Source organism: Lissotriton vulgaris, chromosome 1_1 (genome assembly GCF_964263255.1).
Source record: "Lissotriton vulgaris chromosome 1_1, aLisVul1.2, whole genome shotgun sequence".
In the NCBI taxonomy this organism is placed as follows: domain Eukaryota; kingdom Metazoa; phylum Chordata; class Amphibia; order Caudata; family Salamandridae; genus Lissotriton; species Lissotriton vulgaris.
The window spans coordinates 47,536,220-47,558,960 of NC_141685.1; the positions used below are offsets into that span (position 1 = coordinate 47,536,220).

The window sequence follows — 22,741 nt, forward strand, 5'->3', positions numbered from 1 at the left end:
TAGGTCTCGCAACTACACGAGTTTAAGCTATTGGTATTGTAAATGACAATGCCTATTATTTATGTTTTAAAAACGAATCAAAAATAAAAGGCATTATTATTTGTAATGTCAATAGCTCAAACTCGTGTAAATGCGAGACCTATTGTATTGCAAATGATTGTTTTGTAAAAGCGCCCCATACTGATCTTTCACTTTAATGGCGACTCACCCCTTTCTTTAGAGACGGCTCATCTAAGAAAAGGGGCCCGGACAACATTAAAGTTACTGCGCTGCATGGGAGTTTTTACAAACAGGCATTTGCAATGCAATAGGTGTCGCATTTACAAAACTCTGGTAAACGCGAGACCTATTGCATTGCAAATGCTAGTTTCAATTTACCATGAGCAATATCGACCTTTTTCAAACAAACTCTTTTCCATGTGCACCTTTAGTATTTTCGTGCTAAAGCAATACATATATTTTTGATAAAACAAAGAGGGTGGCACATAACTCAGCAGGCCACAGGTTGGTCTTTAGACTCAAATGTGCAAATGGCCGTCAATACACGTGTCCAGCGCTTACAAATCCAAGGGCGTGAACACACATCTTTCTGGGGGTTGGGGCAATGCACCAGTGAGAAAAGACCAGGCAGAATGTACTACTTTTCTCAGTTCTCCCATTAGAATCTAAATAATGTTGATAACTCTGCAGTGTAAGCATCTTGTAGAGTTAAGCACTTAAAGGAAATAGGCCCCAGAGCTGTGAACACTTCACAACTAATGTGCTTGCACCATTTGCTTTGTGGAAACATCAAGCTGTAAGAAATAACACTAGAATCAGTTCCTATTGTAAACATGTTGTTAGATTGAGCAGAAAAATGAGAAGACAGAATGCACTCAACTATACCTGGAACAAGAAGCCAGGTGCTTTGAAATTCCGTTTAACTGTATCCACTCTTCAAAGACCCGCCATGGGGCACCCTGAGTAACTAGAAACGTAGACACCTTGTCCCAGACCCATCAGGACACCCGGTGACCTGTCAATGGCGCCTGTGTGAGGCTTTGCATTAACTGCGCATGCGCTGAGGATAGATACACCTGAAGAGTGCATACTGCTTAACAACTGCGCATGCGCGGAGGACTGACCACAGCTGAAGATTGACCATTGAATAACAACTGCGCATGCGCGGCGGACTGACCACAGCTGAAGATTGCTATTGATTAACAACTGCGCATGCGCGGAGTTCTGCCATTTCGTTCCCACTGCGCAGCACCCGAGCGAAGGTTACCGAGGGTCTGTTGGATGAACCACCTGAGCATGCGCTGAGGACAGACACAGCCGCGATTGCGGGTTGAAGATAGTCTCATGATTAAAAACTGCGCATGCGCGGAATACTGATACTACGATCCCACCTCACAGCACCTGAAGGAGGGTTACTGGGGTGGGGGAGGGGGTATGTTGGGTGAACTACTGCGCATGCGCGGAGGACAGATAGAGCTCTTGGGCCTAATATTAACAGCTGAGCGTGCGCGCAGGACAGACTACCTCTCGGGCCCTACATTAACTGCTGAGCATGGGCGGAGGACAGACACTACCCTCTGTACCTGAGCACGAGAAGTCATCGAATGAAGTGCATTGGAAGAAATAAATATCAGACATTTCTATATTTTGAACAATGAGAAGCTCTAAACATATTTTGAAAATAATGGGAAACGACTGGAATGAAAGGTCACTAACATACAACCTCTTTCTAATATAACTACATTTTTAAACTAATTGCGGCAAAGTTTGATGGGGCTGAGAGACACTTGCTTAGCTTGACAAGACCTCACTCGTGGATCAACACTGTGCAGCAGACAAAAAGGAAGTTTTAGAGGCCAGTGCGTCAAGAAATATTGACGGACCAGTTAGTCTGAATCACTTTTGCAAATGTGCGCTCGATACAATTGTACAAATCTCAATCTCGGCTGCACAGAGAGTGTTATTATTAGAAAAGAATGATGCTTCATTTCAACCGCGCTATTCTAAAACACAGACTCTTATTTCCTCTGCAAACGACGTAATAATTAATTGCCCGTCAATTGTCAAGGTACGAAATTGTGGCTAACATGAGGCTTTACCAAAAATGACATTGGCATGAAGTAAATGCTAAGTAAGGGATTTTAGCTCATTGGTCAGGTGGGCTGAGGGATTTCCTGACGCTTTAAATCACAGACGGGCAAAGTTAGTTTATGCGATTGTTATTTACGAGTGGGAGGCCAAGGGGGGGAGTCGGAAGCATCTCTGCTGTGTGACTGTGTGTAAGTGTCTAAGTAGAGTAAGTGAGGAGGGAGCGTGCTGGATGCGGAGGGCCAGCGGCAGCGTTTAAACAGCAATCACGTAACTGCCTCCAGATGCTATTGTTTGTGAAATTATTTTTTCTGTTGATGATCAGACAGACTCGTGCCGCCCGGCAGCTGTACTGACACAAAAGTACAATAATAAACTGACTGTACAGTTCTAAGTCAGTCACGGCTCTGCCTGACGCGCAGCACTTTGCCTGTTGGGCTGATGTAACTTAAGTAACACTTACTTGGACTAGACGAGTTCAGACTGCTGTCTCTTCAAGGTCCGTGACCGTCCGGTCAGCAGTGCACCCAGACTAGTTATGCCACACAATGCACATGAAGGACAGGTTGCCGATGATGCCCACGGCGAAGATGATCGATGAGAGCAGCATCACGGCATAAGCGCTATACGAGTTCTCCGTCATGGGGTAGAGTGGGTTCTGGACTTGCGGGCGCTTCTGGTCGGTCGTGGTTCGGTTCCCCAGGGTTCCCGCTCTCAACCCTGTCTGTCTCTGAGGCCCCGCCATGCCTGACTTTGGACGGGTCTGTGATTTACGTGAGTAGTGGCTTGGTAGGCCTCAGGTGGCTCATACTGCTGCACGGCCTTACATCTGAAGTCCCAGGTCTTTACAGGTATACATGCTTGTTTGTGTGAAATGTATTCACTGCTGGAGGCGGCGGTTCCGTCAGTGGCCACTAGAGGGTGCTCCTCGCCTGCTGATGAAACCCACTGAGCTGCACATTGGATGAAAGGGAGAAGGGTTTCCTCTTCCGGGTCAGCGGCAGCAGAGACAACACCAGCAGCGGTGCTGACATCACTTCCGGCCTCTCCTGGTGTGTTCAGCCGGCTGCAAAGGAGGAAGGAGCCATGTCTGGTGAGCAGTTACCTTCATCTTTCGACCTTCACAGACCCGCCTCCCAAGACACCAGATCTGCCCCCCCAGCCCCAGGGAGAGGAGAGAACCTGGACATATCTGCGCAGGTCTCTGCTCAGGTAGGAGATTGTCTGCACCTTCTGCTGTGTTTGCAGAAATAGACTGAATAATCCTGGAGGGATTCTCTGCAGGTTTGTTATGTGTGACATTTTCATAATTTTAGTGTAATTGTGAGTGACATTTCCATAGCTGCCAAGGTTTCAGATTGCTATGTGTGACACTCTCATAATTTCAGTGTAATTATGAGTGACATTTCAATGACTATGAGTGACACTTTCTCGCGAGCAAAATCAAGCAATGAAGATGAGGGAAACACATTAATATCAGAAATGACAGCCATTTGAGCAATGAGAAACTCTAAGAAGATCTTAAAACCACTCCAAAGCACCAGAAATGGAAGCACAATAACCAGAGATAGACTGCGTGACTGCAGTTCTCAGTAACGGGGGGTGGGGTGCTGCTCAGAAGTGAATCTTATAGATCTGATCATTCATGACTGTGAAATAGCCTAAAAAGCAAAGTTTATAGCATAGCATATTCACAGTGCTTTCTGTAGCAGACTGGGACCCCATAGCACTATAATACTGTTTACCACTGTGCCAACCTGTACTGTATTATGTTTTTATCTGGTTAGGCACAAAACGTTTGCAGCGATTGCATTGAAGTTGAGCAGCGCCATATCATACTTCTGTAGTGTAGTTCCTAGTTTCCCACTAGGCCCTGCGCATTGGAATAACATAAACAGTAGTATCGACGTGGAACTGCTTATATTCCAGGCCTCCACTGACTATGCTAAACTTAATTGGGTTGTGTTACCAACTAGCTCAGAGGTCACTGGAAACTTTCTTCTCTGCATAGGAAGTGATCAGCTTCCTTGGCACAGACAAGAAGGGATTCAGTTTTCCAACAACCGTGCAACATGACAACTTTGCTCCTCAGATCAAGAGTCGATCTCTAGGGTCGTGTGAAACAATAGACATAGATTTAACTCAGTCAGTCTAGTGCAGTTTACTTTCACAGTATGTAGAGAATAGAGAGACGGGCGTTAGTCAATAAAGGGTTAACATTTATTGAACAGTCTTTCTTCTCGTACAAGAGAAATGTATTGCCACAATTGCAATAACTGTTATTGTAAAAAGTACGTACAGTAAGATAAGTATTGCGAAATAGAACTGTAAAAGCATTGATATGGTTTCTTAGCCATACAATGGTTTAAAAGTAATAAAACATATATACAGTCATATATACATTAGGCTAACATACTCAACTGGTGCTTCCAACTGAGCCTACCCCAGTGTGCCTGACCTAAGCCTAACACGTGAAAGGGGAGTAAGTAAGTAGCTTAAGTTAAGTTGGTTTTGCCAAGGTTTGTTTCAAGAATTCTCGTCTAAGGGTTTAGTCAACACCATACCTCTGAATAGAATGATGGAGGATTGGTATCTCCTTCAGGGGTCTCTCTCGATATCCCAGTCACCCGCGAGGGTAAACCGGAAGCGCCGGGACTGGATTTCTCTGCACGAGAAAGGCAGCGGCTTCTCTCAGCGCGTCGAGGAAGGAGGGGTGACAGCGTCCGCGGGCAGCTGGAATCGGCTGGATGTCTTCGCAGAGGACGGCTGCTCGGCTCCTCAAGCGTACTGCACCATAGGTCGCGCTGTAGCGGCGATAATGGTAATCAGCAGCTTCACCACCACAGGATAGCAGGCTGCAGCAACAGAGTGCTAGATTTACCAACAGAGGGTCATGCAGGCAGCTGGCATCAGCAACAGGCAACGAACTCGCATTGCTTAAGGCAACGTTGGTAATATTTATACCTGACAGGTGCCGGGTTTGACGCAAGTTTGCTGGACATAAGACGCCAATTAAAGATGTCACTAGGAAGTGACAGTTATCAGTTGCTCATTAGAGTTCCATTACTAATCAAAACATAGCAAGCGGGGATTTCCAGGTTTGCTAAGTTTTTATCTTGTTGAAGAACTCGGAGTGTTATCTAGGAATATCAGATAGTGACTGCTGCTCTGTCATTGCACTAATTGGTCGCAAAGGAAGTAGCAGAGAGTCATGCTGGAATGTGGCTCTGTTCGTGTGAGGCCAGAGATGACTTTTCAGAAAATCGCACTTGAACGGTTATGCCAATATAGGGAATAAATCGATTTATAGCCGAATAGGGGCATAAGGTCACAGTATCGATCAGGAACCTAGATAAGCACGCAACACCCACTCCACGTTTTCATGTCCATCAAAATTACTAAAACTAAGCAATAAGATGCATGTGTAACATTGCCCACCCCAAAATACATAAATGCATTCGAAATAGGCGTACTTGTAATACATGGAATTTAGGTACTGTACGTTTTTTTTTTTTTTAAAGCATAGTAATCATTCAAAAAATAATTGCATATGAAATCAATGAACGATTATGCAAAAAGAATTACACATGAAGTATCTCTGACAGAAGAAAGGCGAGATAAATCATCACATAAAAATGCATTGTAATAACATGTGTGCTAGAGGCTGGTGTTATGATGTTATGTCTCTAGATGTGTTTAGAAATAGAAGTGTGAAGCTTCTGTTCTCTAAGAATAGTTTTTACGTTAAGCAAAGAATTGTTCGTGCCAAAAAAGGTCAATATTAGAAAAATTGTCCAATTCAAAGAAAATAGATTTCCAAAGCTCCTGGCAGTTTTTGTTGATCAAAACTGAAGGCCGAATTCAGAGTTCATGGGAACGCTGTGTGTCGGAAAGCTTTTCAAAAGTTATTGTTTCTCTATGGGTGAGAACATCGTATCAGACAGGCTCGCAAAGAATTGGTCTACAAAATCAGGTGATAGTTCAACCAAATTAGATAGCGCTGTAACTTGGCAGGTGTGAGAATGATTGCTGTCATCGAAGGCAGGACCAGCAATGCTCACAGAACGTTGTACCTGGATGATGTTGCTTTTGTCACTCGCTCCACTGATACCACTTGGCTGTAGTACAGGAGTCTCCACAAATGCCGTCATCAGGATTGGTAGCCGCTGGGGACAACACAATGCGTGAGCCGTTATTGGACTGAGCAAAGTATCGACGTCCATTGGTACTGCTGATGGAAGTGAAAGACAGATGTCCAACACGCATTCATCGCCGCAAAGCATACACCGTAGCACAGGTAAAATGCAATTTTGCCATATCGGTCTGAATGAAAGGAACCAGGTCATGTTTAGATCTCTCAGCCTGGCCAATCCGAGGACGTTAGTTATCCTGTCCCTGTAGCGCATTGCTAGGATTGTCTCTTCCATTCCCATGGGAGCTATGTCTGAGCCGAGGCTTGCCATAACGTAGCAGGAGGGTCAAAAATAGAATCCCTGCAACGAGTCCCAAAAATAGTGGTATGCCGCCAAAAATGGAGTGCACAAAATTAGGAAAGATTCCCAAAATTGCCTGGAAGGGTGTTAGCAGTCCCGTAAAGACTGTCTTAAATATGCCTGGGATGCTTGTAGCACTAGACATGTTAAGGAGTTGGCTGAACATTTCTACGAAATGCACGGGGCAATTTGTTGATAAAAGGTCATGAACCTCAGTAGCCGTCCTTGCGACTAGAAGATCATACGTCTCTTTAGATGACGTTATAGGCACTGTTGTCTGTAAAAGTACAGATTTCATTTTGCTTAATGTATCAATTCGTATAGAATAGAGATAGACGAGGCCAGAGGGGAGTCACTATGTCTGGAGGCCCGCTCGGGAACAATGCTTGCATACAACATTTGACCATGGACGTAACTTGTATTAGATAACTTTTCCCTGGCGTCAGGCCACAACATCTGTGATCCGTTCTAAGAATGTAACTCCCGTTTGCGAGTTGCATAAAGAAGGGCTCTATCTGAGTTGCAGGTGTGACTAGCTGGTGGCATGAAAGGTTGTTTGAATTTCCATCACATGCTCCGTGTAAATTAATACCCTGACACAAAAGTATACCGCTTAGTGAGTGTTTACAGTTGTCACCACTAAGAAATACATTTTTGTCACTGTCACTATAGCAAGAATGAGTGTATGGTAATTTCCATTCGGATTTTACATATCCCTTACCCAATTGTTCATATTGGCCAGCAGGTATGTACTCAAGGCACTTTTTAAATCGGAAAGTTGTTATCGGAATTGTGATAATTCCGTGTATTATCCATTCAATGACAGGACCCTCTGACATTGTCAATGGTAATCTCTCGAGTTTTTCGATGCTCAGGATTGTATAGTCTGCTCCTTTCTGTGCCAAACTGATCTGTTTATCAGTAAGGTTAAAACTGGAAAATAATGACGTTGTGTTGATTAAACGCCAAGGCACATAGCCTGAACGAAGATTTTGCAGCGTCCAGCCTAGTTCTATAATAGAGCGTAATTGAGATTGGCCATGTTGTAACATTAGCAAATCTCTGTCTATCACATCAAAGGCAGAGGATACAATATTGTCCAAAGAATATATTCTGGAAGACAGAGTCGTTAACCCATTGTCTACCACAGAAAGTGATTTCTCCAAATGAATACGATCAATTTCTCGTATTTTTTCAGCAGTTTCAATTTGCTTTACTTTCCAAGCCTCGTTGTAAGCAGCATAGATACTGGTCGCTATGAAACGCTTTTGACGCTGTTTGCGTGGTCCAAGAATGAAATCGCGCAAATCAGCACCATCTTTTAATAAAGACAAGTGTTGCTTAATTTCAGCCAGTGTGGATGTAGTTAGCCATTCTAGGCAGAGTTTCCCTACACTGTATGTTGTTATAATCCCTGGATGTTGTCTCTGGGAGTATCTAGGGTCTAATCTGGTCATTTTTAACCCCTGTGTTTTATTCAGGAATCTATCTTGACAGCTATTTGTGTCTGTAGGCCAGATTAACCACTTTTTCCAATCAGGATTTGTTCTGTTGAAATGTAAAATTTGTGACACGTCTAACTCAATATCTGTGGTTGCATTTTCAGGTATTGGCTTTGGTATAGACGGTGTTTTAAGGTCTTTGATCTTAGCTAGGCCAAGACAAGATGTTTGGTGTATTGTGTCATTTAAAAACAACATTTGTTCAGGTATCATGCAGGTTCTAAATAGTGCTTCAATGCCTTGCACCTGCCAATCTTTTGTACCCCAAATTGTTTTCGTTTCAATATTATTTTTCCAATAATCAAAACCAAATGTCATCATTTTGTCATAAAATGCTTCTGAATATATCAATTTAGAATTTGTCAGCATTGTTTTCATTCCTGTTTTATCTAACAGTTTGTAATAAAACGTTTCTGCATCACTGGTGTTAAACCCTGAGAAGTATTTGAATTTCTCAAAAAATGCTTTAGAACTGCTTTTAGGTGGTGTAGCACAATGTTCCCATTGATTATACATAAAAACATTTCTAGGCTGTGCAGATTTATGCAGGTAATGATCCCCATAGTGGGTGTAACAGAATAACTGCTCATAACTAGATGAACCTTGTAAATAATCATGATCTGTGAATCTAGCTGACATTACTAAATCAGACATCATGTCATTAATACTGTTAAAGTCCCAATCATCAGAGAATGTACTTGGTGTCACAAAGTCACTTAAGGAAACCTTTAGTTGATGTGGATACTTCAGGATTTCGACCGGACCATATATCTCATAGTCTGTTTTCTCCCATACTACCCCACCAGGTATTGGAATTGCTGTGACATTTACTGTTGACAGTTCTCTTTTCTTCACGTGGGATGATCTGTGTGGTTTCAGGACTAGGTTGATGTTCTGACTTGCTGTGTCCATTGTAATATATTTTCCTTCAATGAATTTTCCCAAACAAAGTACCATGATGAGCCAAAGCAGGAGGAAAAATACACCTAGACCGAACCAGAACTCTAGCCAAGGGGAAATTAGGTAGATTTCCTTCAATTGATGAAAGAGTTCCGTTGCTTTTTCTTTAAAAGACTTTTTTGTTTCTGGCATCACTTCGGGGTCATTTAAATCTTCAGAGAAGTTGTCGAAGTTGATGAAATAACCAGAGGCAGTTCTGTCAATTGATGGGATTGTTCTTTCAATCTGTCTTTCGGTAGCACTTTCTGATGCCACATCATTGTAGACTGGTGTTGTTTCTTGACGAACTGTTCCAATCTGTGTTTCAAGAGGCACGAGTTCCATGGCTGTATTGCATAGTCCTTCATTGTGCACTGCAGGCTGACCGAATGTGATTAGTCTTTCAGTTTGAACCTCTTGGATTGTTGCAAGTTTGGGTATTCCGTTGTTTCTTGGGAGTCCACTGGGCCTACTGTTGATTATAGGCCACATGCTTGTGGTTTTACCAGATCGATAGACACGACTCTGTTCTCCTTTTTACCAGCAAGGGGCGGTAGCACAACTGATCTTGTTCCGGTGACTGCCAAGACAGGTACTGCTTTTCTGTAAGAAGGCCCAAATTCCTTCTTAACCGCGATCTTTTCTCTGACTAGATCCCCAATCTTTGGAATCCAGACAGGCCTTGCTGGGGCTGTTGCGGGTGGTGCCTCGTCAGTGGTACTTGGCTGTTGCTTTAACTTTATGTTGCTTAATGATTTTCTTGTTTCATTCAGTTCCTGTAAAACAGCCAAACGGTCTTTTACATCAAACTGCGTTGTTTCTTCTTGTACCACTGACATCTGACTATCGAGGTCCTGAACGCTCATTCTAATTCCGAACAATAGTTCGTATGGGCTGAAACCTTTTAGAGAATTTCTTGGCATGTTGTTAAGACTAGTCTGGACACTTATTAAATGTTTGACCCACCCAGCGCCTGAACCTAATACCTTCGCTGTTATAGATTGCTTTATGTCCCGGTTTTTTCTTTCTACCACACTATTCCCTTCGGGGTGCGACGGACAAGAATACCGCAACCCAATTCCCATGCTAGCCATGGCCTCCTTATAGGCTCGAGAGCTGAAAGCAGGACCCTGGTCAGAATCGAACGTGGTAATTGCGTATGTGCCGATAAAGACTCGCAAATCTTTTATAACCGTTCTAGCGTCAGCCGAGCGCTGGAGGCCTCATTTTTTAAGTGCTTTTCGTCTTAACTATTAATAGGACGCAGGATGGGGTGTAGGCAGCGTTACGCTCTTTCTAACTGGTAGCCGGTAGCAAGGTTCGCTACTGCGATCCCTATTACAGTTTTCACAGTTGTTTGCATATATTTGGTGTTCTACACTCATTCCCGGCCACCAGAATACTGATTGTAATTCAGTCAGTGATTCCTTGATCTCTCTGTGCCTTAGACCCAAACCCATGTGTGCGTCTGCTATTAAAAATATTCTCCTGTTCATGTTTGGAATTACTCTGTCCCCCACTCCAGGGATTCGAGCAAAAGGAACGGAGTTTGCATCGATTATGTATGCATAATTGAGTGGATAGTTTACGGGTAGTGCTGCACAGTCGCCTTTTACGGTCGTTTTTACTGCCAGCATGGTTTCCCCGTCTATGTATTTATCTGTACGCTTTTTTGTGGCTACGGAAGCCGGGTTAGTTGCTTCCGCTGTGGCTGTATTAGCCAATGAATTCCCTGCAACGTGAACGCCATCACGTTGAAGACTCTGTGCGTGTATCACGTGAGTCTTTTGTAGTTCTTTGTGTAAAAGAGCTACCTCATTCCAGAGCAATTTATGCTTTATTGTGGCACCTGTGTCATCTTTGTAGTCGTTTTCGATCCAACTCTGCAGTTTATTGTTGTAAGAGTTGACGCAAAAATGAGAATCGCACACGATAAGTGTGGGGAATTCGCGTTCTGCATTTTCGAGCGCCATCTTTAAAGATCTGATTTCAGTTCTTTGAACCGAACAGTACTTTACTGATTCAGTTTTTGTTACTTTCGGTCTGAATTTACCGCACAGCCAACGACCTTTAATGATCGCACATGCTGCATTGTAGGATTTGCTCTCTACGTTGAAATGCTGTACAAAGCTATCTGTATAGATTATACAGGCGTATTGTGGGAGAGGCAGAATTTCGATTGGTAGAGGATATTCTTCTTCATATTCTAAATCATTCAGTTCTTCAAATTGCGGGACGAAATAGTATTTCACATCTTCCGCTCCTAGAGAATCTATGCACTGTATCCATTTCGGGTCCAGTGACACTGTAGGCAGGTTTACTGGGCTGAATAGCGCCTCGAAGGCGGATTCCGCTGTAAGGATATTAATCCGTTTGCCGTGTGCTAGTTCTCGTTCATTTGCTAATGCGATTTGCACTGCGTTCACAGTTCTTTCTGTGCGACTGAATGCTTTTTCTGCTTGTGTGTACAAGTGAGATTTAATTGAAATTGGTACCTTTTCTCCCTCATTAGAGGTTAGGTACGTGAATCCGCATCTTCCTGGGATGACTCGGATTACAAGATCGATCGTGTTGTCACGTGTATCTAATTTTGTTTTTGCTAACATGTCTGTTTGCAGTGATCTCAAAATTTCTGTGTGTTTTTGAGTCCAATTGATTTGTTTTAAATCAGGTTTTATTAGTTCGTAGAGAGGTTTAACCCTCTCTGCGTAATTTAGAATGTAAGTTCTTCCGAAATTCAGAAAACCTAGTATTGATTGTAAATTCTTCAGCGTTTTTGGAGCTTGGAGTACAGCGCACTTCTCTAAGAAGTTGTCCGCTAGGCTTTTCCCTTCACTTGATAATTCGTACCCTAAAAATAGTACTGTCAGATGGGCAATTCGGGACTTTTTAAAGTTGAATTTGTAACCCTCTGCTGCGAACCCAAGTATAATGGTGTTCACTCTTTTCAAGTGAGTATCCAAGTCGTCGTCTGTGAGATAAATATCATCTACGTAAGATAATGCTTCATCATCATAGATTTGTAGTAACTCTGTTACCCTAGCTGAGAATAGTCCTGGGCTGTTCTTGAACCCTTGTGGGAGTCGACAGAATTTTTTCTGTGACCCAAATGCAGAGAAAGCGGTCAAATATCTGCTTTCTGGTGCAATGTTTTGACAAAAGAATCCATTAGAAATGTCTAATGTCGTTTTGTATTTTTTCCTAACTATGTTATTCATTAGGGCTGCACTATGCGAGTTTTGTACTGCAAAGGTTTTGCAACATGTATTAAGATGTCTGTAGTCCAAAACTAGACGATATGAATTGTCTGGCTTGGAGACAGGCAACAAAGGATTGTTCATTTGAGAGGTGCATGTTTCAATCATCCCCTGGTACTCAAGTTGATCTAAGATCTCCCTGACTTGTTTTTTAGCTTCTTGCTTTATGGGATACTGCCGTTGGGCAGTTGGTTCACTTTTTAATTGGATTTTGTGAGGCGGTGAATCCTCATCCCATCCTACATGATTTTTATACAATGCAGGTGCCTGGGCTACTGCCCATTTCCTGGCATATGTGTATTTTTTATGAATCGGAATGTGATTCGAGAAGGCAGGCATAATCACTTCTTCGCCACAAGGGCACTCCCTGACAAACTCCTGGGGCCAATCTTTTTCAGCTAACAGAATATCATAGCCTTTTGAGAGCTTATCCCAAAATAGACCCTTAATTTTCCTAGTCTTATCACCCTCCATACGCAATGTTATTTCGTATATTTTATGGGGTTCGCTAAGTCTGGCGTCGGCAGTTTCAACCTGAATGTATTCATTCGTGTCCACTGTCTCCAGATGACTCATCAAGATCTTGCGCGCTATACTGATTTCTGCTGCACTGTCCAACATTGTCAATGCCCACTCCCCGTTTTTCAACTGTGTCCTCAGTATCCTCGGCATGTTTGATTACTCTAATACTGGCTACCTTCTTTTTCTGAAATTGAGATTTCTTATTTTGAGCAGGTTCCTTGTCTTTGGACTTGGTGTGCTCTCCTGGGTCTGACCGTCCTCTTCTTTCCGAATTCTGTGGAAGAGATCGAGAGGGACGTGTATCAATACTTTGATATCTATCAGGTTTTTTTTAGATTATCCCTATTTCTAAGGTTATATCTTTTCTCAGAGGGCTTCTGTTGGGGAGACTGGCGTTCTCGAGTCGGAGTTCTTTCCCTCCGTCGAGGAGACCTTCCTCTGGACTGGAAAACTTTTTCCTTGGGAGTGGATTGTTTATTTCCATCCCAGCTCTTTTTAGGAGTGTTTAAATTATTTTTAATAAATAATTTTTCAGGATTTTCGAGCAGTTGGGGCTTAACTGGTTTTCCACCCAAGCTGTCTCTACCTAATTCTTCATAGCATTTTTCTATGATTTTTGCAAGCTCAACAGGATCTTTTATATCTGTTTCCTTCAACTTCTGGCGAATCGCCACAGATGCTGCTTCTCCCTTTATGTTGGCTAATAATATAGCCGTGACCTGCTTGAAGTCTTTCAGTAATTTCATACCTAGATTTAAAGCGGGCTCTGGACCAAATTCATTTTGAATCTGTTTTAGCACTTCTGGTATTACCGCCATAGACGGAACACCGTGTGTTTTTGTGTAAATGGAAGCAAAGACTGTACCCCAAGTGTCACAGTCCTCCACGTGTGGTGCGATTCCCATAGGAAGGCAGATGGTCAAGATTCTGTGTTTCTCAATAGGGGTAGTATCAGGAAATACTGCCTCTATTTGAGTGATTTTCTGGGCTAACCAGAAAGGAATTTGTTCCCGTTTTACGGGTGTTTTACCAAGACATGACTGTATGTTCTGTGGTGTAATTTTATTTGTGTTCCCCTGATGAGGGGTCAGCTGTGGTGTATTAACAGCTGGCTGGACTGTTGCAGTCCGCATTACATATTGGACTAATTGCCTATGTATTTTTATTAATGTGTTTAGCTGTGCTAACAGCTCTTCTCTAGACATTCTTGCAATGTCAGGATGTGGTGTGTAGCTGGCTAGAACCGGCCACGTGGCTCCTGGTCTACCTAGTGGACCGAGCCTGGTAATGTGATCATTGTGTTTTAGGGCGCCATTAAACCAGAGCAGGTGCTCTTGAAATTTAAGTGGGATTTCAATCTCCTCGAAAGGAGCGTACTCTCCCGGAGGTTCCTCTATTTTGTAATAGTGAAACTCTTGTGTTATAGCGTTTACCGCTAGAAAGTTTATCCATGTATAGAATACCTCTGTCTGCCGATACTCGTGAGCCTCTATCACGAAAATTACTGTACCACCTTGAGGTGTTAGTCCGTGTTCTATAAGTTTTAAAGTTATAGATCTTCTTAACTGGACCGGGATGATAATAGCACCCGGGTCTGTGTATTCGGGACCTTGCTGAGTCGCATCTGCTGCGGCCCCAGCGGTGCCGTTGTTTTCTACTGACATTGTATAAATGCAATTTTTGCAGAGTAGGTCTCCAAGGAGACAAAGATTAGGTGCACAATATTTTGGAACACTGTATCCTTCAACGTTGAATAAACCAGAGCTTTACATAGGAATCTCTTCCTACTAAGGTCGGGCGGATTTTAACCTTTCACCCACTCCAGACGTCTATTGGAGTATTTACGGGAGAAAGGGGTGTGAAATATGCACGACTGAGTTACTCTACAAGTCTTGCGTTAGTTTATCGCCTTACCAAACGTTTGGGCGCCATGTAGTGTAGTTCCTAGTTTCCCACTAGGCCCTGCGCATTGGAATAACATAAACAGTAGTATCGACGTGGAACTGCTTATATTCCAGGCCTCCACTGACTATGCTAAACTTAATTGGGTTGTGTTACCAACTAGCTCAGAGGTCACTGGAAACTTTCTTCTCTGCATAGGAAGTGATCAGCTTCCTTGGCACAGACAAGAAGGGATTCAGTTTTCCAACAACCGTGCAACATGACAACTTTGCTCCTCAGATCAAGAGTCGATCTCTAGGGTCGTGTGAAACAATAGACATAGATTTCACTCAGTCAGTCTAGTGCAGTTTACTTTCACAGTATGTAGAGAATAGAGAGACGGGTGTTAGTCAATAAAGGGTTAACATTTATTGAACAGTCTTTCTTCTCGTACAAGAGAAATGTATTGCCACAATTGCAATAACTGTTATTGTAAAAAGTACGTACAGTAAGATAAGTATTGCGAAATAGAACTGTAAAAGCATTGATATGGTTTCTTAGCCATACAATGGTTTAAAAGTAATAAAACATATATACAGTCATATATACATTAGGCTAACATACTCAACTGGTGCTTCTAACTAAGCCTACCCCAGTGTGCCTGACCTAAGCCTAACACGTGAAAGGGGGAGTAAGTAAGTAGCTTAAGTTAAGTTGGTTTTGCCAAGGTTTGTTTCAAGAATTCTCGTCTAAGGGTTTAGTCAACACCATACCTCTGAATAGAATGATGGAGGATTGGTATCTCCTTCAGGGGTCTCTCTCGATATCCCAGTCACCCGCGAGGGTAAACCAGAAGCGCCGGGACTGGATTTCTCTGCACGAGAAAGGCAGCGGCTTCTCTCAGCGCGTCGAGGAAGGAGGGGTGACAGCGTCCGCGGGCAGCTGGAATCGGCTGGATGTCTTCGCAGAGGACGGCTGCTCGGCTCCTCAAGCGTACTGCACCATAGGTCGCGCTGTAGCGGCGATAATGGTAATCAGCAGCTTCACCACCACAGGATAGCAGGCTGCAGCGACAGAGTGCTAGATTTACCAACACAGGGTCATGCAGGCAGCTGACATCAGCAACAGGCAACGAACTCGCATTGCTTAAGGCAACGTTGGTAATATTTATACCTGACAGGTGCCGGGTTTGACGCAAGTTTGCTGGACATAAGACGTCATTTAAAGATGTCACTAGGAAGTGACAGTTATCAGTTGCTCATTAGAGTTCCATTACTAATCAAAACACAGCAAGCGGGGATTTCCAGGTTTGCTAAGTTTTTATCTTGTTGAAGAACTCGGAGTGTTATCTAGGAATATCAGATAGTGACTGCTGCTCTGTCATTGCACTAATTGGTCGCAAAGGAAGTAGCAGAGAGTCATGCTGGAATGTGGCTCTGTTCGTGTGAGGCCAGAGATGACTTTTCAGAAAATCGCACTTGAACGGTTATGCCAATATAGGGAATAAATGGATTTATAGCCGAATAGGGGCATAAGTTCACAGTATCGATCAGGAACCTAGATAAGCACGCAACACTTCATTGTATATTGACAGCTTGGCTTTTGGACTCTGGCGCAGACAGAAATCAGCACACATCATTCACACACATACATAATATTCATTCTTACTGTGAAACAAGTTAACCCCCAGCATTTTGGAAGAATAACATGCCTCTTGTGTAAACTATCTGGAGTATTTGCACTGACCTAATACGTAGCTGTCAAATTTTGAGACTGCCTATGTGTGACATAGCCATATATTGAGTCTTCTGACATGTTACATATAAATGTCTTAAGTGTAGCACTTTTAGTGGTGCATGAATGCCCATGTTGTGGTATGAAAACTGCCTCAAAACTGCCCAATGTTCCTAAAGTGCCTAAACAAGATCACCGACCTGCTTTCTTTTACCAACAGGGTCATGTGGCAGATATATTTGGCATCATAATAACCAATAAAATATATGTTTGGGAGCATGACTATAGTTTAATAAAGTTGAATGTGAAGTCTAGTATACATTTCAGTTAAAACAAATGTTTTTTTAAGCCATAACAGTTAATCAATGACAATGCGTGGTAATCTCAGAGAGCAGCCACCAAAAAAACTCGGAATCCCTGTGCCACTTTCATGAAAGCAACATCTGGTCCATCACCACGGATAAACTGTAACAGGTTACAACATACGTATTTTAAAATGGTAATGATTAACATGGAAAACGAAATCTGAAAGTTTCTTTTAAGAATACACGCATTTGCCAGTTTCAAGAGAAAACTATCCAACGGTGGCGCTGTGCAGAAGGTTAATGATGGATCATGTATAGTGGCTTTAGTAAAACTGTGTCAAGTGAACGTTTAGCCAGCACAGCGAAATCATGTTACATCAGCCCACCGGTCTGAGAAAACTGTTGTGCCGTAAATGTTGTGTGTGTCTGCGTGTCACTGACTGCCCACCTTATGTGCAAGTCTGTGTGTGGCTGCAAGTGTAGGTGTGACTCTTGTGTGCGTGGAACTTGTAGGAGGTCGCAAGGGAAGCCGAGCACAGATTTGCAAGTTAGTTTATTAGCACAATAACTCTTCTTTTATGCCCCTCACTGACTCCAGGGCTAGGCATACTCTTATTTGAAATGAATTCAGGGGAGGACAGCTCGAGAACAGCTGCATTTAATGATTTCATGCGATGCTGGCCTGCTCCCCTCTCTCTGTGGTGACTGGCCGACCGCATGATCAGGATGCCTCTGGCCCTGCCAGCTCATCTTCACAGAAGTAAGACTACAACTTCGCAACACATGACTACAACGTACAGTGGCGGCTGCCTGACCATTTATTACCTACTTGTTCTATCTCTCTGTCTCACTGTCACACAGCCGGCAGTGAGCCGCACGGCTCGGGTCTCCAGACTCTCCCGCAATCATCTGGAGGATCACGATGCCTGATGCGCGGGCCCTTTGCTGAGACTGTCTTCGGGGGGCGCTACTCAGTCCCACACCGGTCTGTGCCCTCAGAAAGAGGGCACTTCAGTGCTCTGCGTCACTGGGTGCATTTTAAAATAAGCAAAACCCTTCATGTGTACTGCTTTTCACCTTACTCTGCAGGCGGGGCCTAAACAAATAAGAATGCTTCTTCTGCAGCTTTGGGTGTCACTGGTACACAGGCCTTACAATTTCATTAAAATCTCAGAATACAGCCCATGGGTTCATTAAGTATCTGGTCTAAGTTTATAAGTACTTGTCACAATGTGCCTAATCTAGAATAATTTCGGACCTTACCTCTACACTTCGTATTAAATTCTGCAAAAATGCATTTAGAAAGCGCGTTGGATGTTAGCTCACGCAAAAGAACGCATGGAGGAGGAAAGTGCCTTGTTTGAATGAGACAGTTGGAGAGCACCATTTATGGCACCACGAGTAAAAGATAAATTCATCGCCCATCGGTTGCCATGCTAAGATAAACAACGTGCAAACAGAGGCCTCCAGACGGTACAGAGTGTACAGCTGTAGTTACTAGTGACAGTCACAGCGACTCACTGCAGGTGACTCTGACGTAAATATATAATTTACTCTCTTAATTTCTATGCAGGTAAGTACTTAATCAATAATAACTCAATCGGAAAGAAAGAAACCAGAGTCCGTGGTGTTAGAGTTTCTAAGGGGTTTTATTCCTCAAAAAGGAATGGTCATGACCAAGATATCATGTTCTTCCCACCACTGGGGTGGAAGAAGGGATAGTAAGAGCGCGCCCTGTTTATTGACAGTACATAGCTTATATACTTAATTCATGTCATAAGAAAAATGGTATAGTAGGCGTAACAGCTGAGAGAAGACAAGATAACAGTATACACGTGTTACTAGTACGTAATCAGAAGGCGTGGACTAGGCGTGAACTGGAGGTGTGTGCGAAAAAACGTCACAGATGGGTGTCACAAAGGGGTGGCACTAACAGAAATGTTGCAATGTCAGCAGAAATCGGAGGCTTGGATGCGCGCGCAGCTGCATGACGTGTGATTGACGTGGAACTGGAGGGTGCAGGAACTTGACATTTACACTAACGGAAAGAGACAGAAGTCTGGCATGTCAGATCAACTTGTACTTCTATCATATCTGATATCTGATGTTTGGGAACCATATTATCTGGACGGAAAGGTCTCTAGGGCAGAAGCTATTCTATACTGACGGTGAATGCGTGTATATGCGCCTGAGTGTCTGCATGAGAAGCGTGGTGGCACGGGGCCTTCCATGAAAGCATGGTAACAGAAGCTATGAATTACTTGCCCTGAGACAGGTCGGCCCTTTGGCTCTGCAGCTGGGGAGGATGTTTACTGAAGCTAGTAGGCAGGAATGTATTTTCGAGGAGCGGAACAGATAACTCGAAGGTTATAGTCAGTCTTGGCAGAAAGCAGGCTGAGCTGAGCGCGAGGGGCCGCGCTGGAAGTAAGTCAGAGTTCACGGGTACAGAGGCAGCCTGGGCAGAGGCTGTCAGAGTCAAAAGCCAGAAAAGAGGCTCGATGGCAGAAATTCAGGGCCTACTCCGCCAGAGCAGGAAAACATGTAAAGTACACTACAAAAAGACTGTGGCATAGCATACTTAGGAACGGACTATTCAACCCATTCAGGGTGGATCTGAAAGAGGACATATTAACGTTGGACGCAAATGTATTTGCGTCTTCATAGCTGACACAGGAGGGAAGTTACATGCACTTTAAGCTGGTACATGGAGTCGGTGGGGTACGCGCTAGGGAACACAACTTGACCATAAAATTTATATTTCCTCATTCCCTCCTTGTTCCCTACGGACCCTTCATGATATATCGATCCTCATGAATCGATCAGTTTGTTCTTGTAACATCATTTGTTCTTCTTTCTTTCGTTTACGTTTTGAGAGAAAACTGGAATGTTCAATACAAGAGGTGGCACACAGTCCACAAATCGCTGGCCCGCACTGCAGGCACAGGCAGCAACTGAATACTAGGACTAGGCCAATGCCTAGGAAGGATAGGATCTTCCATCCCCAAGCGGTTAACGTTGTCCAGAACCAACCGGACCAAGTCCAGGTGCCTGGATTCTGATGTATCTGATTTGCAATTTTATGGAGGCGTGTAATAGCTTGATATACAGATGGTGCGTTTTGTGGAATGAAAACGCAGCAACTTGACCCGATGACCTTACAGGCTCCACCTCTATCTGCCAAGATGACGTCAATAACAAGACGGTTCTGAAGGACAACAACCCGCATGGCGGACTGCTCTTCGGTTAAGTTACCTAGAGCGGAGGCAGTTTCATTTACTACTGCTTCAAGTGTTCTAGTTAATCTGCGTATTAGTTTACTATTTTGGACAGGTCCTAAAAAGAAAAAGAATCCTTTATTGAAATCGGTATACTGTTCCCATGCTGTTTCTGTGTAGTCGACAAGTGGGATATCTCTTCTGGGTCTATTCTTTACTAGATTTGTATTTCTGTGGTAATCAGGAGGAGCTAGAAAGACAGGTGGCAGAAGGAATGCTATATAACAGGTACCATCCCAATCTGGAGGCATGCGTATGTATGCGGTATGACCACAAACAAAATAAGAATGACGGATAGCTTTGAAGGACGATTTTCCATGATCACTGAATTCGATCACAGTAGTGCATTTACTATGACCTAAGTGTACTGAACCTTTCTTCCTGATACATAATTCACCAGTAACTGGTAATACTGACATAATGGGTAGAACTGGTGCAGCTTCCGCTTCAACAGTGAGAATCATGAGGCTAATTGTATAATTACCTAATCCATATACTTCATTTTCCAGATCAGTTCCTATTCTAGTGGGGAGTCCCTCCTTATCAGGGTAACAGACGTCGAGCAGGACCAAGTTCAGGTTTCCCCAAACCCAGCCCCCGTCGAAGACAGCAATATCAGGATCTAAGGAATTAATTATTTTAAACCATGCACCGCAGGAGCCATTGTGAGTGAACGGATACGGAAAGAGGGGCAGAGCTCCCTTGTAATTCTGGTAGGGAGGGAGTCGGCCACATATCCAGCAGTTTGTAGCATTGTTAGTCTGATGGGAATGATGTAGCATACTAATGAATGTGTTGTTGCGCAGCGCAAGTCTGTAGGAGAGTTCGTGTGGAGGTAACTCGCTAAAAGTATGTTCAGCAGAAACATTGTAAGCAGATTGTTCACGCTTGAAAATAGGGTAGTAGATAGGTAGTAAGATGCTAGCAACAATAATTAAAATACTCAGAATAAACATGATTAATAGCGTCACTATACAGTGACTACGCAGTGATTTACAATATGCATGTTTCTTAATTCGTCTCTCTCTCTCTCTATCTCGATCTAGGGGATACATGTCAGAAATTATTTAACCGATTCACCTAGGGGAGGACTTAAACAATTAAACTGTCTGACTTGCTAGATCGGAGTTTTAATTTATACTCCTCTTGGGGAGTTTTTTCTCGTTCAGATACTGTAAAGTCTTTTGGCTCAACACAGTCTTTGATGGGGATGGACGAGTCTCGGTCTGGTTTCAGTTCATGGAATTTTTTCACATGACTCGTATGCACCCACCCCTTTCTCCCTTCGATCTTCACCGCGGTCCTCGTGGTGAGAAGGACGGTCTTCGGTGATTTCCAGCGGGGCTCCATCGGACTCTTTCTATCAAAATTGCGCACCAATACTAAGTCCCCAGGACGGACATCATGTGGCTTTACATCAGTGTTGTCGGGGAAGGCTGCGGCAACCTGTGAACGACATGATTGGAGTGCAGACATCAAGGAGGCAAGGTAATCTGTCAACATGTTACAATCAACATCGGTAATCTTTTTCGGAATGGGAGTCCCCCACATATTCGGTGGTCTGCCAAAAACCACTTCGTACGGGGATAGCCCTGATCTCGAATGGGCAACCATTCTCATATAGAATAGTGCCACTGGCAGGGCGACTATCCAGTCGACCCCTTTCTCCTGACATATTTTTGCAAGGCGTGTCTTTAATGTCTGATTATGCCTTTCTACAAGGCCTGCGGCTTCTGGATGTCGGACACAATGGAATTTCCACTGGTACCCTAGCAATAAAGAAACTTCTTTCATTAATGCGGATGAGAATGGCTGACCGTTATCTGAGTACACGACACGAGGCAAGCCGTACCGTGGGAAGAATTCACGAACCAACTGCTTGGCAGTGGTCGGAGCAGTATAGTCTGGGACTGGATATGCTTCGGTCCAACGGGACAGAGCACAAACAACTACGAGAACATATTTGAATCCTCGACAACGGTCCATCTGGATATAATCCATCTGGAGGACTTCAAAAGGGTGATCGGGAGGATGAAATCCACCTTGCTCTACAGGGACGCTTTTACCTGGATTGAACTGACAACAGATCATGCAAGTACGCACTTTCTGTTTTGCTGCTGCTCGTAAGTGTTTATTGTTCCAAAGATTTTGCAAACTGTCTAACATCGCTTTCTCTCCTAGATGTGCTGGACTATGTGCTGTATTAATCATGACTTGAACCATAGAGTCAGGGAGAAACCATGTAGATTTTCCCTTCGTCATCCAACCTTGATCTGCCTGGATCCCTCCTAGTTCAATCCATTTCTTTATTTCTTCTGGGGTAGCATGTGTCTGAATATCGATAACATCTAGTGCGGGATCCCTGACTGTCATGCAATTTGTCGGTCCTATTGTCTTTGTTGTGTCAGTTGTCTGAGTGTGAGTCAATGCTGTATGTTTTGCTGTCTGGTCCGCCAGGTCGTTACCCTGGGAAACAGAATCTGTGACTTTAGTATGTGCTTTACACTTCATGACGGATATGCCTGAAGGCAGATGTATTGCTTCTAACAGTGCTTGAATGAGGGGACCATGTTGGATCTTGGCACCATGAGAGGTCAAAAAACCTCGTTCTTGCCATAACATGCCGAAGTCGTGTACAACTCCGAACGCATAACGGGAATCAGTGTATATGTTGACATTTCTGTTCTTGGCTAGTATACAGGCTCGGGTCAGAGCAATAAGCTCTGCCGCTTGAGCAGACAGTGT

General features: G+C 43.6%; 2 long non-coding RNA genes across 2 annotated transcripts in view; one reads left to right on the plus strand and one right to left on the minus strand.

The window, feature by feature from the left end:
* Positions 1 to 1,022, minus strand: part of LOC147737162 (uncharacterized) — a 78,898-nt gene extending 77,876 nt beyond the window's left edge. Inside the window, exon 1 of the long non-coding RNA XR_015295538.1 lies at positions 886 to 1,022. This is a non-coding gene — a long non-coding RNA (uncharacterized LOC147737162). The remainder of the gene's footprint in view (positions 1 to 885) is intronic.
* Positions 1,023 to 3,158: 2,136 nt separating this feature from the next.
* Positions 3,159 to 22,741, plus strand: part of LOC147737163 (uncharacterized) — a 68,588-nt gene continuing 49,005 nt past the window's right edge. Inside the window, exon 1 of the long non-coding RNA XR_015295537.1 lies at positions 3,159 to 3,300. This is a non-coding gene — a long non-coding RNA (uncharacterized LOC147737163). The remainder of the gene's footprint in view (positions 3,301 to 22,741) is intronic.